We start from the raw sequence: 22,139 nt of genomic DNA, 5'->3' as shown, positions 1-22,139 counted from the left end.
GTTGGTGAGTCCCATGAATCTAATGCCCCTAAACAGACCGTACTGAGTGCCGAAACTGATCAGCATATTAATCGATGGCACACACAGGGAGCGAGACCCAAAGGCACTCGAGGCATCAGATTGTCACGAGTATCACACATTAATGCAGTAGCATCCTCTACCCCAAACACTAGCTCCCTACCACCGCCAATACATCTGGAGAACAGATTTGAAGTGTTAATGAATGTGGGTGAGGAATCTAATGTGGGTGAGGAATCCCCAAACATGATCGGACACAGATCAAATCAGCCAGTAGCTAACACCTATGCTAACTGCCGCTCAAGGTTGAACAGTCAGCGGCACTCAGCTCAGAGAGCAGCCGAGCCCAGGACTCTGATAGTGGGTGACTCTATTATCAGAAACATTAGCAGCAGGGATACTACATGCTGCCTTCCACAAGCAACAGTTTCTGATGTAAACAGGGAACTTATGAGCATTCTGATGAAATATAAAACTGCAAATCGACTAATCATTCATGTGGGGAAGAATGATATTCGGAAGGAGCAGTCAGAACTCCTTAAGAGGGATTTCAATGAACTTTTTGAAATGCTTAAAAGACTAAAAGTTCAGTCGTTCATCAGTGGACCACTCCCAGCAAGAGGAACAAATAGATTTACACGGTTGCTTGGACTTAACACATGGCTGCAAAAAACCTGCAACTTAAAAGGACTGAATTTCATCGACAACTTCAATCTGTTCTGGAGTCAGAGACAACTGTTCACTCATGATGGCCTGCACCCAAACAAACTGGGCTCAAGAGTGCTAAAGGACAATGTCTACTTCTGCCTCCATCATCCTTCAGCAGTGTGTGCCAATCTGAATGGCACAAACACACCTGGACAGAGTACAACTGACCACAGGACTTCATTTCAGCACCTGAATGGACATGCAGTTGACACATCCCACAAGGTCAATGATAACACCACGCAGCCACAACAACCACTGCTCACGGACACAATCTTGACTGAGCCCTGCCCACAGAGCTCACCGAGAGACAGTGACGTATTAGAACTGCTCCAAAATTCAGCACCCAAGGACGACTTTCGGGAAAACAGCCAGGGAAGCCAGGACAGCATATTACAGCCTCCGGTAACACCAGAGCAACAGCCCCTCTCACTGGACACGTTATCCCTCTCTCCAGCATCCCCTCTTCTGTGCTTCTCAGAGAAAATGGAGGAACTGGTGTACGCTGGAACCAAACTCTCCCACTCTTTTGCTGCGAGCCCCCAGATATCAACAAAAAAGCGTCAAGCCCCGAAACCACCAAAGCCTGTGGGCCCAGCTCGCCCTCTCCCTCCTCCTGCGAGAGCTCTTCGGCCCCTGCCACAACGCCAGCGCCCTCACCCTCCTTCAACTGTTCTAGGTCAATTAAAAACAACCGATAACAGCTCTCAGTGATGTGTGTCGGGTCCCCGCTATGATAACAGTGACTTTATCAAATGTTTACAGAACAAGTGGGAACCCAGTGTGCCTGCAGCTTTCTCTATTTCTGTTTTATTACGTTATAGAAAGCCTAAGGCCTTTTCAAACCGTTTGGCAAACCCATTTAATCTGCTACCTATTACACGTCAAACTAAGATTACTGTAGAGACAGAAAGTAAGACTGTTAAGTTAGCACTTCTAAACATTCGCTCACTTAAAAATAAATCACTTCTAGTCAATGACTTAATAACCACAAACAACCTAGATTTTATGCTTCTAAATGAAACATGGCTTGAAGACAGCTGCAGTGCAACAATCCTGAATGAAACAGCCCCTCCTAACTTTACTTTTATGAGTGTCTGCAGAGCTGTTAGGAGAGGTGGAGGTGTAGCTGCTCTATTTAAAGATGTCTATCAATGCAAGCAAGTGTCATTTGGTGATTACTTGTCTTTCGAATACTTGGGTATTGTATTAAAAGGTACTCCTCGCATTCTACTTATAGTTATCTACAGGCCTCCAAAATACTCTCCAGCCTTTGTGGAGGACTTTACAGAACTGTTATCAGCAATTTCCTCAGAGTTTGACTGTTTTGCTATTACTGGGGACTATAACATCCACATAGAAAATGCAGAATCCAATATGGCAAAAGAAATCATAACTGTTTTGAATACTTTTGATCTGACTCAGCATGTACATGGACCTACACACAATCGTGGACACACTCTAGATTTAATTATCAGTAAGGGTCTAAACATTTCATCCATTGTCATTAAGGATGTAGCGCTATCTGATCATTTCTGTATTTTCTTTGAAATATTGATCTGTCCAACTGTTGAAGCTGGATCTGTCTCGGTCAAAAAGCGATGCTTAAATGAGAACACTAGTGCACTGTTTATGAAGGCTATATCTTTAACACCAAGCATATCTGCAGACTCTGTTGAGTTTCTCCTTGATTCTTTTAACTCAAAAGTACAGAATGTTATTGATAACATTGCTCCTGTGAAAGTCAGGAAGAAAAGTGGCAGACAAAAGGCACCATGGAGAAACTCAACAGCAGTGCAAAATATGAAAAGACAATGCAGAAAAGCTGAGCGCATGTGGCGAAAGACAAAACTTGAAATCCATTATAACATCTATAAAGATATTCTTCATGCTTTCAATGTGGAATTAGGCAAAGCTAGACAGACCTTCTTCTCAAATATTATAAACAGAAACGTAAACAACACCCGCACTCTTTTTGCTACAGTAGAGAGACTAACAAACCCCCCAAGTCAGATTCCCAGTGAAATGCTCTCAGACAGCAAATGCTGTGAGTTTGCTTCCTTCTTTTCTGAGAAAATTAATAATATCAGAAAGGCGATCAGCACATCCTTGAGCTGCACTGGGGTAAAACAGATCAGATCACAACCTCAGAAAGTAGCTATTATGTCTGATTTTGAAGCAATTGATGGTAAAATTTTGGAAGAAACAGTACAGCACCTTAAAACATCAACCTGCGCCCTTGACACACTTCCCACATCTTTTTTCAAAAGAGTGTTAAACTGTTTAGAAGCAGATCTCCTAGAAGTGGTAAATGCCTCACTTCTCTCTGGGACTTTTCCAAAATCCCTGAAAACTGCAGTTGTTAAGCCCCTCCTGAAAAAGAGCAATCTGGATAACACCATATTAAGCAACAACAGGCCAATCTCAAATCTTCCTTTCATAGGCAAGATCATTGAAAAAGTTGTTTTCAATCAGCTGAACAAGTTCTTAAGCTTGAATGGATACTTTGATAACTTTCAATCTGGTTTCCGACCGCATCACAGCACAGAGACAGCACTCATAAAGATAATAAATGATATTCGCCTTAACACAGATACAGGTAAATTAACAGTGCTGGTTCTACTCGACCTCAGTGCTGCGTTTGACACTGTCGATCACAACATTCTTCTTGACAGGCTGGAAAACTGGGTTGGGCTTTCTGGGATGGTCCTAAAATGGTTCAGGTCATACTTAGAAGGGAGAGGTTATTATGTGAGTATCGGTGACCATAAGTCTGAGTGGACATCCATGATATGCGGAGTCCCTCAAGGTTCAATACTCGCACCCCTCCTGTTCAACCTATATATGCTGCCACTGAGCCAAATAATGAGAAAGAACCAAATTGCATATCACAGCTATGCAGATGACACCCAGATTTACCTAGCCCTATCACCTAACGACTACAGCCCCATTGACTCCCTGTGCCAGTGCATTGATGAAATTAAAAATTGGATGTGTCTAAACTTCCTTCAGTTAAACAAAGACAAAACTGAAGTCATTGCGTTTGGAAACAAAGATGAAGTTTTCAAAGTGAATATGTACCTTCACTCTAGGGGTCAAACAACTAAAAATCAAGTCAGGAATCTTGGTGTGATTTTGGAGTCAGACCTGAGTTTCAGTAGCCATGTAAAGACAATAACTAAATCAGCGTATTATCATCTCAAAAATATTGCAAGAATTAGATGCTTTGTCTCCAGTCAAGACTTAGAGAAACTTGTTCATGCTTTCATCACCAGTCGGGTGGATTATTGTAATGGGCTCCTCACTGGTCTTCCCAAAAAGACCATAAGACAGCTGCAGCTTGTACAGAACGCTGCTGCCAGGATTCTGAGCAGAACCCGAAAACATGAACACATCACACCAGTCCTCAGATCCTTGCACTGGCTTCCAGTTGCATTTAGAATTGATTTTAAAGTACTGTTACTTGTTTATAAATCACTCAATGGCCTAGGACCTCAATACATTGCAGATATGCTCATAGAATATAAACCTAACAGATCACTCAGATCATCAGGATCAAGTAATTTAGAAATACCTAGGGTTCACTCAAAGCAAGTAGAGTCTGCTTTTAGCTGTGTAGCGTATGCACACGTATCAGGATAATCAATAAACTTTGGAGTTTTCAGAACGCTTTTAACCTGATGAACTTTGTTTCTTAATCACTAAATCGGCTCCGAACTGTCTACTAAAGATGAGCCCACTTGACACCTTTGTGGCCCTCCGAGGTAACACAGCAGGCCCAATTTCCTTGCTCTTAGGACATCAAAGGGGCCCCTCATGTGGACTACGGGCCAGATCCACATTCCAGCACCCACACACACTGGCACACACAAAAAACACACACACAGACACACATACAGAAACACACAAACATACACTTTTAACTGCATATATATATATATATATATACCACTATGCTGAAATATATATTTCATATATTTTAGGGCCTATGCATGTTTCCTAGTGTTTAAATGAGTGTATTTGTGCTAGTGTGCATTTTAATGATATAATTTTGTCTGTAAACCATAACTTCTCTCCTATGCCTTTCTGACCTATCGAGTTTGATCTCGTTTCAAAGCTCCGGACTCGAGCTATTCATTGAGACATGTCACCAAACGGACAAATGCATTTTTCTATGTGTTTAATGATACTGTGAAGAACACACTCCTTTTGGAGATCTGATCTGGTAGTCATAAATCATTGGATTAAGTCGTGAGGCCAAACAATGGGAAAGCTTTCCCGCCAACTTTGCACCCATGTTATTGGCTACCCCACCTCAAGGAGGTGTGTTGGCTTATCTGTCATAAAAGCAAAGACGCACAATTTCTTTTGTGTTCTCTCCCGATTGTCTCACGAGCATCTCGTGCACGTTTTTCCCGGACCTCTCCACACTCGCGCTCAGCTTCGGGATCGCCATCTTCCAGCGAAACTCACTCTCGTCCTCAGTTCAAACCTTCCCGCTGAACGGAGGAAGCCGACGAACTGCACCAGCGCTAACCTGAAATTCGACACACGCAATCAATGCAAGTATACTGCCGTTTCTCAATCTTAGATGATGAAACTGATTTCCGTGCTGGCTTAGGACTGGTTGTTAGTTTGCTACTTGCCTTCTCTCTTTCCTTCTCTACTTCTATTCTTGTACATAGGTGTGTATTTTCTTGTATATATATTTAGATGTATAACCTCTGTATTCGTAGTTCGCATATATTAAAACGTTATTCATGCTCGATTGTTCGGTTTGTTCTTTCAGCTGAAAACCAAGTCACTTTAACGTTTTTCAATCGCTTTATGCTTTGATGTTATAATAGCAGGTTATTTTCATGGCCAGGTAATAACTCTGTTTATAATATTCTGTGAGGGACTTAGTTTGCTGGACAAACGAACAGTTTCTCTAAATAATTATTAAACCAGAACTAATCATATATGTAATTGATTATAATTCGTTGTAATTGATTCACGATATATGTTTAATTCCCCGTTGGGTCGATATATGAATCATAATTTATTCATAACCTTATGAATTATTATATTCATATTTCATCCATAAATTGATTAATAACCGCTACATTTCGTTACATTTATTTGGTGGAGGATTCGCGAGCAACGTTTTAAACTTGGTTTTTGGTAAGAGCAATGTAGAATAATTTGTGTATGACTTAATGTACATGCGCGCTTTGTTCAGTGAGAAGACGCACGAGTCCTCTCTACGCACCGTTAACAAGCTGCTGTTTGTGTCTAAAAACACTGCAGGCCTAGCCTTGGTTGACCGTGAAATACACTGCAGTCTATTGATATTTCAAGCTCGTATCTGTGAAGGACGACTTTATTTAACTATATCAACATTCTGATCCAATGTTGATTTGTAACCCGCGGCGAAGGAATCCCGCAAGCGTTACATATTCGCGTGCATTAAAGTTTGCACCAAAGGGACTGATTCCCAGAGTTGTGTACCCGTGAGTAAAACGGTACACATATATTTATGAAAGAATCCGCTGAGGTTCTATAGTTGTAATCGTGACCGTGCAGTTAAAACAGCGTAAGGGTCAGAACCCCACAAAGCGCTCGTTTTTATATCACGAATTAAAGAAAGGGGATGCAGTAACTCTGACCAGACGCCAGAGGGCAGTCTGCTCAGGTGTGCCACCCCTCCCTACTTATTGGTTGTGTGGACTCAGTGACGCCACCGCGTGGACGTTCTGAGTTAAAAGCCGCTCCATACGTTGAACTGAAATTATCTCCAAGTTATCTTTTGCTTCTCTATACTGCGGGGAGTTGTAAAAGTAATTTGCTTTTGGTGGTTATGCTTTCCAATCATTGTTGGAATGTGGTTTACTGATTTAAATTTATTTTAAACACGTTTAAATTTTTAATTTAAATTGTTTCCCTTCCAACAAGGGAATTCACTTTCTGAGAGTGCGCCCCCTGGTGGACACTGCCAGATAAGTCAATTCTCTTTTCCCTTGTATTCTTTTTCCTGTATTCACAGATCTACTCTATTTTATTTTATTTCAGTTTATTTATTTTATTTTTATTCTACTTTGTGTTATTCCATCCATTCCCTTTTTGTCTTTTCACTCTCTCAAGTTATTTCTTTAGTTTTACTTTGGAAATTCATTCCCTTTTATTACTTAATGTTTTACTTTATTCACTCCTAGTTCTGGGTCCTGATGTTATTGGCTGGCAATAATATTCACGCACACCCAAGCCTCCCTTATTTCATACACTTATTTTGAATTTAATTAAATAACATTTAATTCAATTTTAAAATTAAGTAGTGTCAATCAGTTGGCATTTTGCTATCAACAAGCAATTCTCTTTAGGAAAAATCTGCAAATAGGGAAGGCTTTCTCTTTTCTTTCTCCCATTCTGTTATTCTATGCACTCATTTAAATTTAATTGAACAAGTTTAATTCAAATTTGAATCAAGTGCCTCTGAATTATCCTCTTTTCGCTTTTTCCCATCCTGTTATTCTATGCACTCATTTAAATTTAATTGAACAGAGTTTAATTCAAATTTGAATCAAGTGCATCTGATTTGTTTTTGTTTTGTTTTATTTTATTTTCACTTTTGTTCTGCTTCTAGCTAGTTCATTTTAGACCCCTACTCTTTTATCCTACACACTTAATTATTTAAATTCTATTTAAACAAGATTTAAATTGAGATTTAAATTTACAATTAAGTCGTGTTTACCTGACTGTTTGTGCACTTGCAGATAAGGCCCTTTAGCGCCCTGTGGTGAGCTGACGGGTGCTCCAGTGAGTGGAACTGCCTAGCCTGGCGGGTCTTGCACTGACTGTGTGTGAATCGGAGACACTATGACCTCGTATAACGGGCAACACGCAAGGACGTCAGCAAGTTGTGTACCAGGTAAAGGGAGGCAATGAGTCCAAGGTGACACCAAACGGCAATTTTGTTTAATTTCCCGGCTCAGGCTTCTGCACGACAGAACCGCCCTTTTGGAGTAACTGCCCGTAAAGGGGACAGACTCTGAGTTCAGGGAAAACTCAATCTTGACCGGTCACGCTGGCCGTTGGCGCAAGTACCTTACCGAAGTGCACAATTGTGCTGGTGTTCCCTGTTTGAGAGGTTGCACCGTGTTACAAAGGGGACAGGTGGCCACGGACACCGCAGTAGAGTGTTTGAACGTCGAGGAAAGGTTGCCTGCCATTGAGTTCTTATCTGAGCACCCACAATTCACCCAGGCCTAAATTAGTGACATACAGTCATTTCACCTAATTGAAAGCCACAGAATATTACATATTCTTCAATTACTCAGGTGCGGGCCAACCCTTATGCTCTCGATCCATACCATCCCTCTAGGTTTTATGACGCAACAGTGCACTCGCCTGACACCGTCATAAACCCAGCTGGAATAGGAAGTTTCACTTCTCCCCTCTAGCCCTTCTGTTTTAGTTTATTGCTATTCTATTTTTATTCCTTTCTATTTGTTTACTGCTCTATTTCTCATTTAATTGCAGCCACCCTGTTCTGTTTTGCTTCTCTACTGTGTTTGTTTCTTTCAGTTCATGTAAAAGCAGAGCCTGTGAGAGCCATCACGGAAAACTGAGTAATAGATAGACGACCGAGCAGCGAGAGTCATCAAAGGACTCTTAGGGCTACCGCCTGTCAAAATCTTTATTCAAATCCTGCACTCACCCACACAAATTGACCCGCGTGGTCCTTTTGGCTATCGACAATTAAGTGTCTAGCCTACATTCCACTAACTGTCTGCACCAGTTAACTGGAACCAAACCAAAGAATTATATAATCATGCATTATTATAAGTCGTTAGCCCTGCGCGTGCTTGCATTGGTTCTGTTTGTGCGGTCTTTCTCTCGCCAACAGCAAGCTAACGTGTTCAGAGCAGCCAGCCCCAGCACCCATGGGGACGGACTCACGACCGGGTTGGGCTCCCTGACCAGCACGATCCTGCCCAACGACGCTGTGGATCCCCAGCACCTAAGCAACGAGCAGCTGGACGACAACCTGAATCGACTAATGGCCCACGATCCAACGCCGAGCTACAAAGAATGGGCGAGAGTCATCCGAGCCATCGCCCACAACCTCAAGCTCCAGGCGGAGGACGCCCGGAGGAATCAGGCCCAGATTCATCGTCACCACGATCAGCGACTCGTCGAGACCAAGGACCAGCGTTGGACAGCGGACGAATCCAAACCCGAGCTGCAGGAGGAGCTGCAAAGACTTCAAAAAGCCCTTGCAGAGCTCCACCTGGAGGTGGAGCGTAGAAAATTGACTGGAAAACTCCAACACAGCGAAGCTCCCCTAGCCAAAGCAGAAACTAAGCTGAAAGACAGACACACTAAAGCCCTGACCTGTGAAAATCATCTCAAACAGGCCCAGAAAGGAGTTATGGCTCCGAAACAACAAAGAGACTATGTGAATGAACTTGACACTGGTTACAGAGTACTGAAAAGTGGCATGGGAGGGGAAACACACATCACCGAGTTTCCCCTAACCAGTCAAGAAGCCCTAATTCCAAATGGGGTTGAAAGTCCACTGCCCAAAATGTCCAGCGGCCAAGAACCTTCGCCAGCAGCTGTCACATCCAACTGCCAGCACCTGCGACAGGTTCTGATCCAAAAGCTTTCTGACCCTGCATCAGATCAAGGGCTCCCTGCTGCCATGGACCTAAAACGGGGCAGACTGAAAAACCCATACACTTGCTACAGCCGACTGCAAATGGCCTACTTCAGAGCATGTGGTCAGCCAGCGATGGAGGAAGATTTCATCTTCAACACTCTGCTTCTCCGAGAGCTGCACCCTGCGGTGAGTGATCACCTGGCAGCCTTGGCCTGCTCACGTAGTATGTCTACTCAGCAGCTGCAAAACTTGGTTGACAAAGCTCCCTCCAAGCAGAACACTGCTCCTGAAAAGACTGTAGAAAATCAAACCAGTTACACAGTCTCCGACCACTGCCCAGAAACCTGTCCTTACCTTTTTGAAAGATTGAGAAATGAAGCTGAAAGACAAAATCAGACTCTCAAGTCACAAAGATGTGAGCTGAATGTGCAGTCGCACAGTCCAAATGAGGTCCACCTTGAACACACAGCTCCCATGCACCACACCATTGGTCGAGTGAGCCTGGCACCTCCGGTGTGTGTAGCGCAAATGGACACGTTTCCCTGTTTCATCCACAAAGACCTGCTAGACTGTTTTGAGCCCTTATTGAAAGCCAGACCGCTGAAAGTCTGGGCTCAAGCGTGTGAACTTCTGCCTTCCCAGTCACCCAGACCACCTGAGCCAGACGGTCAGGTCACAGAGGTCGGGGGAAATCTCCCAGCTAACCGCGGGAACCCCGGCTCAGAGCACAGTTCAAGTTCGCCACCCGGCGTACTTCAACTCACCATAGACTGTAACTCTCTCTGCTCCAAGGTCACGACAGACTCACAGCTGAATGATGTAACTACAACAGACATTATTCTCACACTGTGGGCAGACAACTCAGCCTTCAGCCACACGCTGTTAAGTGCTCTCAGTGAAGGAACACCGGACCTCCCATTTGTCAACAAGCAAACACACTTTCCACTAGACTTTCGTCTGCCAACCATGATGACTGTCAAGGACATCTGCGTTTTGAACTTCAAATGGAACAACCGGCATTTAACCCATCACTTCCTGGTCCTTCCAGACCTCCTGATGCACTCTAATGCTCATACGGACAGTGCAAGTGAGTTGTTGTGGGCCCCTATGACTGTACAGCTTCCTGTTGTTCCTGTCAACACTGCCAACTTCCTGTCAGGCCAAACTATCCAACAGGTCTGCATCTTGATCAACATACAGGAACCTGTAGTACCACCATACACCAAAGGGGGTGCTGTTTGGATCAACATACAGGAAATTGTAGTACCACCTTACACCAAAGGGGGTGCTGTTTGGCTCCACGCACAGGAAACGGTAGTACCACCTTACACCAAAGGGGTAGCTGTCTGGCTCAACAGGCAGTGTGGTCAAACCCTAAGCCACATGCTGGGCTCCTTCACACTGTCACCTGTAGGCGTGGAACTTGGACTTGCTCTAAAAGCCACACCGCTAACTGAAGTGTCACCCTACGTAGTTCACAGCTGGCTCAACGAATGCATGGTCACAGACATCAGCATTCCCAAAGCCCACCATCTAGAATGGATAATGGACCACGGCCCCTATGACTTTGAACGCAAGTTAACAGTCATTAACTTAATACCAGCTGCCATGGTCCCAGAAGGAAGCTTAAGCAACACAAGTTTCACAGCATCCTTCAAGAGCATCTCCATCACTTCCATCAAACTGGTACCCACAGAACAGGTGCACAGAACGGAGCTGATGGAGGACAAACACCTTGCAGTACCCACAGTCGCTAACCAGCCTGCCTGTGAAATTCAGGAAAGCGCTGCACCTCGGACAGCCAACCTGACAGCTTACACCACAACAGAGGAGCCCTTCCCAAGGTTTGAGCCTAAAGGCCAACAGATCCAGAAAGATGCAAGTGCGCTAAAGAATGATGCAGACTGTCAAAGACTCAGAAACGTCTTGCACAAATTCAAAGTGACATTTGACAAAGACCTTTTATGCTGTGGTCTCACTAAACTTCACACAGTGCATAGTGCAACACACCCAAATGCTCCTCCCACCTTAATCAGGCAGTACGAAGGTCACATCGCCCCACATGAACCAGTACAGGAGGTTGTTCATTCAACAGAAGGAAAAGGTGTTATCTGCCCATGCAACAGCACCTATTCAGTCCCTACCTGGTCCATTGTCAAACCAGACAGCAAGTGGCGACCCACCAGCGACTTCAGGAGGCTGAACCAGCAGGTGCCACTGCCACAACGTGCCAGAAAGCACAAGTCTGCACGGAGCGGAGATTCAGCTGCCTGTCAAAACTGCTATAACAGCACACCAGCGTTGACACTTGAGATACTGGTACCCCAACAACAACTGTCCATAACATCAGAGAACTCATGTGCACAGACTCACACTTTGACAGACCTTGTTTCACATGCCATCTTCTGGGCTGGAAACAAACTGGTTTCAAGACTGAATGCAACAAGCAGGTGAAACATCAACACATGTTCCAGACACATGATCACCTCACCCAAGCACACGACATGATCGTTTACTGGGAAAAGGTGAAAAGATTCTTAAAGCAACCAGGGCGTGACAAAGGCGTGAACGACCAAATTAATGCCCTTGCCAAGACTGGCACCCTGCATGACAAGCTATGGTCACACCCACCCCATTCACCCACCCTTAGTGTGGCAACAACAACCCGCAGCCAGCGGACTGTTCCTGCAACATTTCCCGCCGCACTGCCACTGCCACTGACAACCAAACTTGCCAACACTTCCATGCAAAATGTTTTGTACCACCACTCATACCCCTCCAACCTCCCGTTCACGGCACCTGGTCCCATGACCGACCACATGCTGCGTGTGGGAGTGAACTTTCTAAAATATGTCCCTGATGTCTTCACAGTGCCAAAGCTTGTACTGCCACAGGGCCACAAGGGGGGTGAACTGATATACACCCACGACACACCATGTGCCAAACACCATGGCACCAGAACTATTTATGAGACTTTGGAACAAGTGGCGTACTGGCCCAGCATGCAGAAAGATGTGGCAGAGTATGTCAGAGAATGTCAGGTTTGCTGTCAAGTCCAAACTGTAAACCCAAACTACAGAGCTCCACTGCAACGCAGAGGAGTCACGTTTCCACGGTCAGTCGACCAGAAAGACTGGACTGTAAAACCTCATCTGATGCTCATGGCCATCACAGACACCATACAGGAGTCAACTCAGGTGTTCCCCACAGAACTACTGATGGAATGGCAGGTGCCATTGCCTTTGCACCTGTACCAACCAGGAGACTTGAGTCTCATCACAGCCTGCTCTCCTCATCAGCATCGCAACAAGCTCCGCCTACAACTGAGAAAACAACTCGCCACACAGAGCCAAACCCTGCAAACCACCTGCAAATCCCGGAAAAGTATTGTGGCGGTTCTCTATACTCACAGTTTCCTGCTGATCCAAATGGCGAACTCAAGGAAGCAACTGTTTACAGTCCTCCAGAATGACTTTGCCCAAAATCAGCTGGTTATAGCTCTGTTGACAGACCTGCTGCGAGAAATTAGCTTCTCTATGGACAGAGTGGCTATGAATAGGATTCCTCAGTATCCTACACAAACTGTGCTGGACTTTGCTACTGGCAGACCCAAAGACACAGTCCATGTCATGTGGCGGCAACGTAACACCCATGCCAAGAAACACACCTCAGTTGCGGTAGCCTACCACAACAGCAACCCACGGCTGTGCCCGGCTCCCCACTTTCGCAGGTGTAGTTTCACCAAAGACTTTCAGTCCTTCTGCCCAAACCAGCTCTTCCTCAGAAACCACACTGAAGGAATGGGCCGGTTGCAGCTTATGACCAGCGACACACGCTGCCCTGCCGAGGCCAAGCCTCACACCCCAGTCATCGGAACACAAGCCGAGATTGTGGGTGATCGACTGCTCGTCCACACCCCCACTCATGCTGCCACCCTAACCTACAATCAGCACAACACCGCCACTCGTGTCAGCCTGCCCAATCCAAGTAAGTGGATCCAGGTACCCCTGGGTTCCATCCTTCACTGCAGCCATCTGGCGGTGCACTGTCTCTCAAGCAAAGAGGACCAGTCAGAACTGGAAATCCCATCTTCCCCCAGGGATCACCATCACACCTTAGATCTAGGAATGGAACTGAGGATTGACAAAGGGGGGTCCCAGCTAAGTGACAGTCCTCCTATTGATGCAGCCCTCCAAGCGCTCTCACGACTGCCTGTCCTGACCAGCTCACCTAAAGCCCAAGCTTGGACTCCTGCCAACACAACCCGTTGCCTCTCCATGGCAATCAAGTACTCACTCGCCCTGGGCCTGGCCTTCATCCTATCCCAAGGGATCAAAGGGATGCAAGAATCCATGGACAGGTGCTTATCTGCTCTCCCTCAAGGACCAGTAGGAACCACCTGCTGCGTGACCATCCGGATCCATGTGCCATCGAACTTAGTTACCGTCCAACGAAGTCCGCACAGGAACTTCGTTGGCCGAAAGGGGGAATCTGTAGCGTATGCACACGTATCAGGATAATCAATAAACTTTGGAGTTTTCAGAACGCTTTTAACCTGATGAACTTTGTTTCTTAATCACTAAATCGGCTCCGAACTGTCTACTAAAGATGAGCCCACTTGACACCTTTGTGGCCCTCCGAGGTAACACAGCAGGCCCAATTTCCTTGCTCTTAGGACATCAAAGGGGCCCCTCATGTGGACTACGGGCCAGATCCACATTGCAGCACCCACACACACTGGCACACACAAAAAACACACACACAGACACACATACAGAAACACACAAACATACACTTTTAACTGCATATATATATATATATATATATATATATATATATATATATATATATATATATATATATATATATATATATATATATATATATTATACCACCACTATGCTGAAATATATATTTCATATATTTTAGGGCCTATGCATGTTTCCTAGTGTTTAAATGAGTGTATTTGTGCTAGTGTGCATTTTAATGATATAATTTTGTCTGTAAACCATAACTTCTCTCCTATGCCTTTCTGACCTATCGAGTTTGATCTCGTTTCAAAGCTCCGGACTCGAGCTATTCATTGAGACATGTCACCAAATGGACAAATGCATTTTTCTATGTGTTTAATGATACTGTGAAGAACACACTCCTTTTGGAGATCTGATCTGGTAGTCATAAATCATTGGATTAAGTCGTGAGGCCAAACAATGGGAAAGCCTTCCCGCCAACTTTGCACCCATGTTATTGGCTACCCCACCTCAAGGAGGTGTGTCGGCTTATCTGTCATAAAAGCAAAGACGCACAATTTCTTGTGTGTTCTCTCCCGATTGTCTCACGAGCATCTCGTGCACGTTTTTCCCGGACCTCTCCGGTGACCACGCGCTGCCATCGCGCTCAGCTTCGGGATCGCCATCTTCCAGCGAAACTCACTCTCGTCCTCAGTTCAAACCTTCCCGCTGAGCGGAGGAAGCCAACGAACTGCACCAGCACTAACCTGAAATTCGACACACGCAACCAATGCAAGTATACTGCCGTTTCTCAATCTTAGATGATGAAACTGATTTCCGTGCTGGCTTAGGACTGGTTGTGAGTTTGCTACTTGCCTTCTCTCTTTCCTTCTCTACTTCTATTCTTGTACATATGTGTGTATTTTCTTGTATATATATTTAGATGTATAACCTCTGTATTCGTAGTTTGCATATATTAAAACGTTATTCATGCTCGATTGTTCGGTTTGTTCTTTCAGCTGAAAACCAAGTCACTTTAACGTTTTTCGATCGCTTTATGCTTTGATGTTATAATAGCAGGTTATTTTCATGGCCAGGTAATAACTCTGTTTATAATATTCTGTGAGGGACTTAGTTTGCTGGACAAACGAACAGTTTCTCTAAATAATTATTAAACCAGAACTAATCATATATGTAATTGATTATAATTCGTTGTAATTGATTCACGATATATGTTTAATTCCCCGTTGGGTCGATATATGAATCATAATTTATTCATAACCTTATGAATTATTATATTCATATTTCATCCATAAATTGATTAATAACCGCTACATTTCGTTACACATCTTTACTTTGGCCTCTTTCTGATGCTAATGTACATTGAGAGTTTGTACGGGCCAGTTTGTGTTTGAAATAGTTTCATGGTTTTAGTTCTATTTTCTTTTTATGAACTCATCACATAATGCCTACTAATCGTTTTGGTAGCATTATATCAGCCATTAATTTACCTATTTTTTTCAGCATACTGACTAAGAATATCATTATTCAATATTTGATACTTTCTATTCCTTACTGCTTCAAGTGAATGGCAAATATGCTATTGTAAGTATATTTCCTATTTGTCCCTTAGCTAAGTGACACACAGTTGTTAGAGATTTTAAAGCAAGCTGTCCACAAAGTTCGGATATTACAGTCACAAAATTATTCTTGTGTCTTCTTACCTTTAAATTTCCTTAAAACTATTTTTCAGAATAATTAACTTGTGTTTCTGTTATGGAATATACTTAAGATCTGTTAGTAATCTACTAAATGGCAGTCAATTGTACACACAATATTGTGGTTCACCCTTAAAAGAATCAATTCAGCTGGTTTACCTGTAAAAAGTAACATATTCGTATGTTCCCATTAAAACTCCTAAGAATTGCACTGCGGTCACCTGTGAATGAGACCATAAATATTTCTGTTAGTGTCAACATGTGGTAAATCATCTGCTTGTCATTGTCCTTCATGATGTAACCTGTAAAATGTTCATGTGGGCTGAGTGTTATCCAGTCCCTCTTTGGGGCTCTCTGCTTTGATTATCAACCAATTACACAATATGGATTTTTAACCCATAATTTGCATTTTTATAATTTCTGAATCATTTGTTTCGAGTTCTGTTTTCACTACAAAATTTCTCACGAATTTGTTAAACACTCAACCCACTTTGATTCAGTTAAAACAATATTTTATACTTCTGATGAAAACTCAGCTCCTTCATGATATGCTGAAAAGAGAATTAGAGGTTAGGTGAACAGAGCAAACTTGCTTGATCTGTTTCCCATGTTATACGCTGCGCAAGTGTGGTATTGCTTTTTCTTTTTTCTATTTTTGCCACAACAACTTTCCAGGAACTGACCAGGATACTTGACCCAATTCATCCATAGTCTTATTTCCTTTTTACTGGGCATAATTTGCCCTGTGGGCCCACATATTACAAATTTATACACAGCTGTTTTGGCAAATAATTGATTTGCCCCATTGTCTCTTCAGACACCTTCTCTCACTCATTCATACCATCATTCACAATCTTGCACACCCCCAATGGCCATCATTCATTTTTTATTTCTGCCACAGCAGATCTTCAGATCTAAATGGGGAACATATACTTTTAGCAGTGGAATTCCAACATTTCTGTATTTTTAAACACTACAGGACATGGACAATGAAGCATTCCCCATGCAACAATGTCTAAACTTTCTCTAATTATTTCTAATAACTCTTTTAGAATGATTGGCCTAGGCATACTGCAATTAAGACAGCCAAATATAATTTCTCAAATTGCATTTTATTATTTTCTTTCTATAGATTTATCACATTCTTTTTTGTTGTTGCTCATGAGCTTCTTTAAGAATAAATTAGAGATCTCTGCGTCTTCTTACATCTATGGCCAATAACATTTCTATCTCATTACCCCAGTGATGACAACAGTATGATTTCATAACAATATTTGGAGTTCTTATTAATATTCTAATAAATTACTTGTAAACAAGATGGAATGACCAGTAAACTTTTTTTTTCTTTTCTCCAAGACTAATTCAATTGTGCTTTTCATTTAATTATAATTTGAATGCGACATTTATGTTTTTAATATAATAGCCCTCACTATACAAAATCCATGCAGCCTTAGTTTAATTCATTTGTGAGTTAAGCACTCACTACTGTCTTTCAATGAAGTTCCTCTTTCTATTTTTACACAAGCTGGATTGGTCCTACTATAAAAGCAGACAGAGAATGTTAGTTTAGCAGAGAACACAAAGAACTGCTATAAGACCAGTGACTTCTAAAGATGAACTAATTTAATATAATACTTAACAAAATTTGGAACGGTCTCTAGTGATCATTGAAGATGCCACACCTGTGCCCATAAGGGAATGGTTTTCAGAAGTCCTTCGGTCCAGACCATCAGTCTGATGAAGCTGCTTAGCTGTTGGTCTATATGTGTCTTCAGCCTATGATGTCATTCAAAGGCATGGTGTTTTGGAGTGGAATGTAGGCTCATATTCTCATGTTTCTCTGTGTCTTTCTTCTTCTCATATCTTGCTGTGGATTCTTCTTGCCACAGTTTTGCATTTCAGGACATTGTCTTTGTCCTCAGGAAAAGTCTCAAGCGAACATTTCACCTTTTCCTGAATTAAATCAGTCTTTCTCCATGTTGAAGTGTAGAATTGTCCATTCAGAAGGGGAGCTGAAAACTTCTCACCCACATTCTCTCTTCTTCTTTCTGCAGTTGTGTCTTTGGGGCCCTTTGCCGTCTCTCCATTTGTTGCTTCCATTCGTCATAGCACTGTCACTAAAGTCATCTGAAACTTGAACACTCAGAGATCCGCATTAATCAAATTGAACTTTTGTAAATTCTAATTTAAATAATGTCTGAGCAATCAGCTCTTTTTCTAAATTCACTAAATCTGTTATATCAAATATCTCACTGGTTGAAAACATCAGTTCCCTCATTCTGGGGTTTAGTGAAGCAAGTTCTTCATTGCAGGAAAAAGCAAAGCTATTTCTTCTTTGCAATAGGCAAAAATCTATTAGTAATCTATATCTAAAATTCAACACTTTTTCTATTATAATTCAGATTTCAGTCTTTTCATTTCTATATTCACATGCAGGAATCAAAATAATCTAATATAATGCAATAAGATTTCCTCAACCATCATCAAGGGATTTCAACAAATCTCATTTACTAAGACTGTCTATGACTATACGATGGCATTTGCCATCCAATCTTGTTCTCATTCAACACTCTGCACAGGTTATTTTAGTTAACACAAACCTAAATTTCTGCACTAGTATCATTTTCATACTGTCATTCTGGAATAGTAAGATACAAATTTTAACATCTGCAGATAGATGACATAATATTTTAAGTACGTGCAAACTTATTTATTAATTTAGTTATTCGGTTATGTATTTATTTATTAAATATACATATATTATTATTTTATTTATTTTACTATATTATTCTTTTAAGTTAATATCTTGAAATAATTTCATAATAATATTTTTATTATTCAAACCAGTTCCTATAGGGCTCATTCTCTCAATCACTCTTCTCAAGTGACCAGGGAGAAGGTCACTATTTTTAACCACAAGCATGGTCAGATCCCACATAGCTGCACATACAAAACAGACTATTCTCCCTCATCCATTCTGACACACACACACATGCAGAAAGACACAGATAGACACAGAGGTCTCTGACACCGTTACTATTACCTAACTCCTTGATATGAACTTCTAATTTTACATGCCATTAAAATAAATAAATAAAAATAAATAAAAAACATTATCTATCCATTCAGTCCTTTGTAGGTCAACAACAAAGCGGTATCATAGATAATCCTAGTCTCAACCATGCAGACCTCTGTCGTCACAGAGCGGTATCTTGAGCTAGCTAACCATATCTTCTGTTTTTATGCAGAAAGATACAAAGAAAAAATGTATCGTGTATTGTAATTGTATTGTGCATGCATTAACACAGATCCACTGATATCACTATAAGTACCCAGGCCTGACACACAACATGCAAGTCTCCTAGAATTAAAGATATTTTTCTCTTAGTTCTTTGAATTTGGAGAAGTTTTCAGTAACTTACCACACTGAGCATCTCTGATGACCAACACAAGTATTTAAATAAGCATAAAACTGCTCACCTGTGGCCACTTTGTCCTGTGTTGGTCATTCAGCTCTGCTCTGCTCTGTGGTTTTCTTCAGCTTCAAACCAAATCCCATCCTCGTCGCCAAATGTTGTGGTTTCTACTTTATGTTAAAAAATCACTTCTTAAATATCTTTAATTCCAGAAGGTTTACTTTATTGCCGATAAAGGAGCTAATCAATGACATCATGTCCAGGAGACAGTCTCAGAGACAGCTGCTGAATTTCTCCTACCGTCTCCTTATATATTCAGACAAATGCCCTTTGCCATACATTCTATAGATATTATTGGAAAGATCATTTTACAGTCTTCAATTGGAAACAGGATTTTCCATTCACACAAACAGATTTAAATTTCACGTGTACAGCAATGCTATCATGTTATCAGGACACACATGTTCAGCCCTACACACATGTGATTTTATGATTTTAAGGGTAGAATAAAGTACATCATATTTACTTATTAATATACTACATTAATTGATTTTGACGAAACTTCGGTTTAGTCTTTGTTGTACAAGGCTGATCACATGGATGTGACTATTGTGATTCAAAGTCATAGCGCCACCAACTGGAAGCAGAAAATGTGTCACTTTCAGCATACATTGAGATCACCCTCTTATTTTTACCTGATTTGCTTCAAAATTCATCAGAATAATGTTAAAACTTGGCACATGTAATCCTTTTGAAAATGGGCAGGGAGGAGGGGCTCTATAGCGGCACCTTGTAGTGCTGTAAATGTGGAGTGAATTTGACATAGTCCTTTGATGTTTAACCGTTTTAAATGCCTATTGCCCGCTGTGCACAGTTGCCCTGAAGCCACCAGGGTGGCGGTGCCACCGGGCTTGGGCCCGCCATCGCTGCTCGCAGCTATATATGATTTTATTTCAGCCATAGAGAAGTCCATATTTTACATACTTATTTTTTTTTCGGAGCAAAGGGTTCCTCGATCATGAACTTTCTACATATAATCATAGCCTCACTCTACTGTCACTTCAGCCAAACAGAAGTCCATATTTGACCTATTGAACATATTTCTGATCCAAGAGTCCTCGATCATGAACTTTCAATTCAGACTCATTGACTCACTCAGATGTTACTTCAGCCATACAGAACTCCATATTTGGTCTACTGAAGAGTCTTCAAAGATGAACTCTCTATACAGTCTCCTTGCCTCACTCTAAGCTCACACCAGTCTGTGTCTGTGTGTGTGTTTGTGAGAGAGAGTGTGTGAGAGAGAGTTTTACACCCTTGATCAGTTATGTAACCCTTTTATTGCAGACCACTGTGCTTCAAAGTTTATTGCCAACTCTAATCCAACACACCTGATGCAGCTAATCATGCCAGTTTATGTAAGCCACTGACAACATAGTATTACATTATTAGTTTGATAATTAGGTTAATTCAAATATAAAAACACACTGCAAAAGATAACTTCACAATCATTTGAAATTGAACTTTGACACTGTATCACTATTGGCACAGGATGTTTCTCAAACTGTTTCTCTTTGTTAGGGTTTGGTTAGTGGTGTCTAAAATGCATCTTTACGCACAACTGCCAGCCTGCATGGAGAGCTTCTTGAGACTCCAGAGACACCAGCAGCTTCAAATACCTGTTTGCTGCTCAACACTTGCTTTTTTATAGCTGCCCTTTTAATGCAATAATTTTTTTTTATTTTTTTTTTATTTGCTAGCCTGGATGCCAGCCGAACTTAGCCCCGCCCACAACATTTTGAGGTCGGGGAGTTCGGTCTGGACTCGATCTGTAGAGGAGTAATTATGCCCGAACAGAAACTGTTCGGACCAATCACATTTGTCAGGGCGATGATTGACAGATTATCATCAGAAACTTAATCAGCCACGTCATAAAAGAGCGCTTGGGTTGAATTATTTTACAACAATGATAGCTGTTGTTGAAGAACTGAGATGTGTAGATTCCGCCATCGCGTAATATAGAAGATATCGACAGCGCATTAATTGGCAAGTACTCCATGTATACTTATTCTTTTTACAACACCGGCAAAGATTGTTTACGCTCATCTTCTACTTTCATGTTTTATTTTCAGACATCATAAGAATTACGTAATGCTTGGTATTGTAACGTATTGTAACATAAACGGAATATCTATGGCAAGAGCTCTTTTCAGCAGCTGCTTTCTATCCTCCTGATTATTTTATTTTGTCTCTTTGCATACCGCTGTAATAGTATGAAAAAGGCCAATATATGCTGCACATTTTTGGTCTGTTTTCTCGATATAATTTACAATATATCCCATTAATAATTCACTGGAATGCACGAAGAATCTCTTTTTCTCCTCAAAGCCTCACATCTCTTTCCAGGTTTGTTTCACAGGTAAATACAAATTATTAAAATGGAAATCACTTTGAAATAGTATCAATGAGGGACTGATCACCCCCATATTTAAAAAAGGTGATCGATTTGACCCCAATAATTATCGAGGCATCTGTGTGGGCAGTGCGTTAGGAAAACTGTTCTGCAGCATCATAAACAGCCGGATTGTCACACACATCTCCACACACAACATTTTAAATAAAGCACAAATTGGATTTTTACCAAAACAACGCGCATCCGATCACATCTATTCTCTTCACACACTAATTAACAAAAACATCAAGGACAAACAAAGAAAAATATTTGCATGTTTTGTAGATTTAAAAAAAGCATTCAACTCAATTTGGCATGACGGTTTACTGTACAAACTCCTACAAATTGGCATTGGTGGGAAAACTTTTGACACTATACAATCCCTGTACACCAACAGTAAATGTGCAGTAAAAATAAATAACCACAGAACAGGGTTTTTCCAGCAGGGACGTGGAGTGA

General features: G+C 41.8%; 1 protein-coding gene across 3 annotated transcripts in view; it reads right to left on the bottom strand.

Moving 5' to 3' along the window:
• Positions 1-22,139, bottom strand: part of agpat5 (1-acylglycerol-3-phosphate O-acyltransferase 5 (lysophosphatidic acid acyltransferase, epsilon)) — a 146,271-nt gene that overhangs the window by 7,581 nt on the left and 116,551 nt on the right. The window contains exon 9 of one of the 3 annotated variants that reach the window (XR_010895256.1): positions 15,972-16,033. The exons of the other annotated variants lie outside the window; for them this stretch is intronic. The gene's annotated coding sequence lies outside the window, so the exon portion shown is untranslated. The remainder of the gene's footprint in view (positions 1-15,971; positions 16,034-22,139) is intronic. 3 annotated transcript variants of the gene reach the window in all.

This window comes from Chanodichthys erythropterus, chromosome 5, assembly GCF_024489055.1.
Source record: "Chanodichthys erythropterus isolate Z2021 chromosome 5, ASM2448905v1, whole genome shotgun sequence".
Classification (NCBI taxonomy): Eukaryota; Metazoa; Chordata; class Actinopteri; order Cypriniformes; family Xenocyprididae; genus Chanodichthys; species Chanodichthys erythropterus.
Note: the sequence above shows the minus strand (reverse complement) of the source record. Positions and strands in the feature narration are given on the sequence as shown.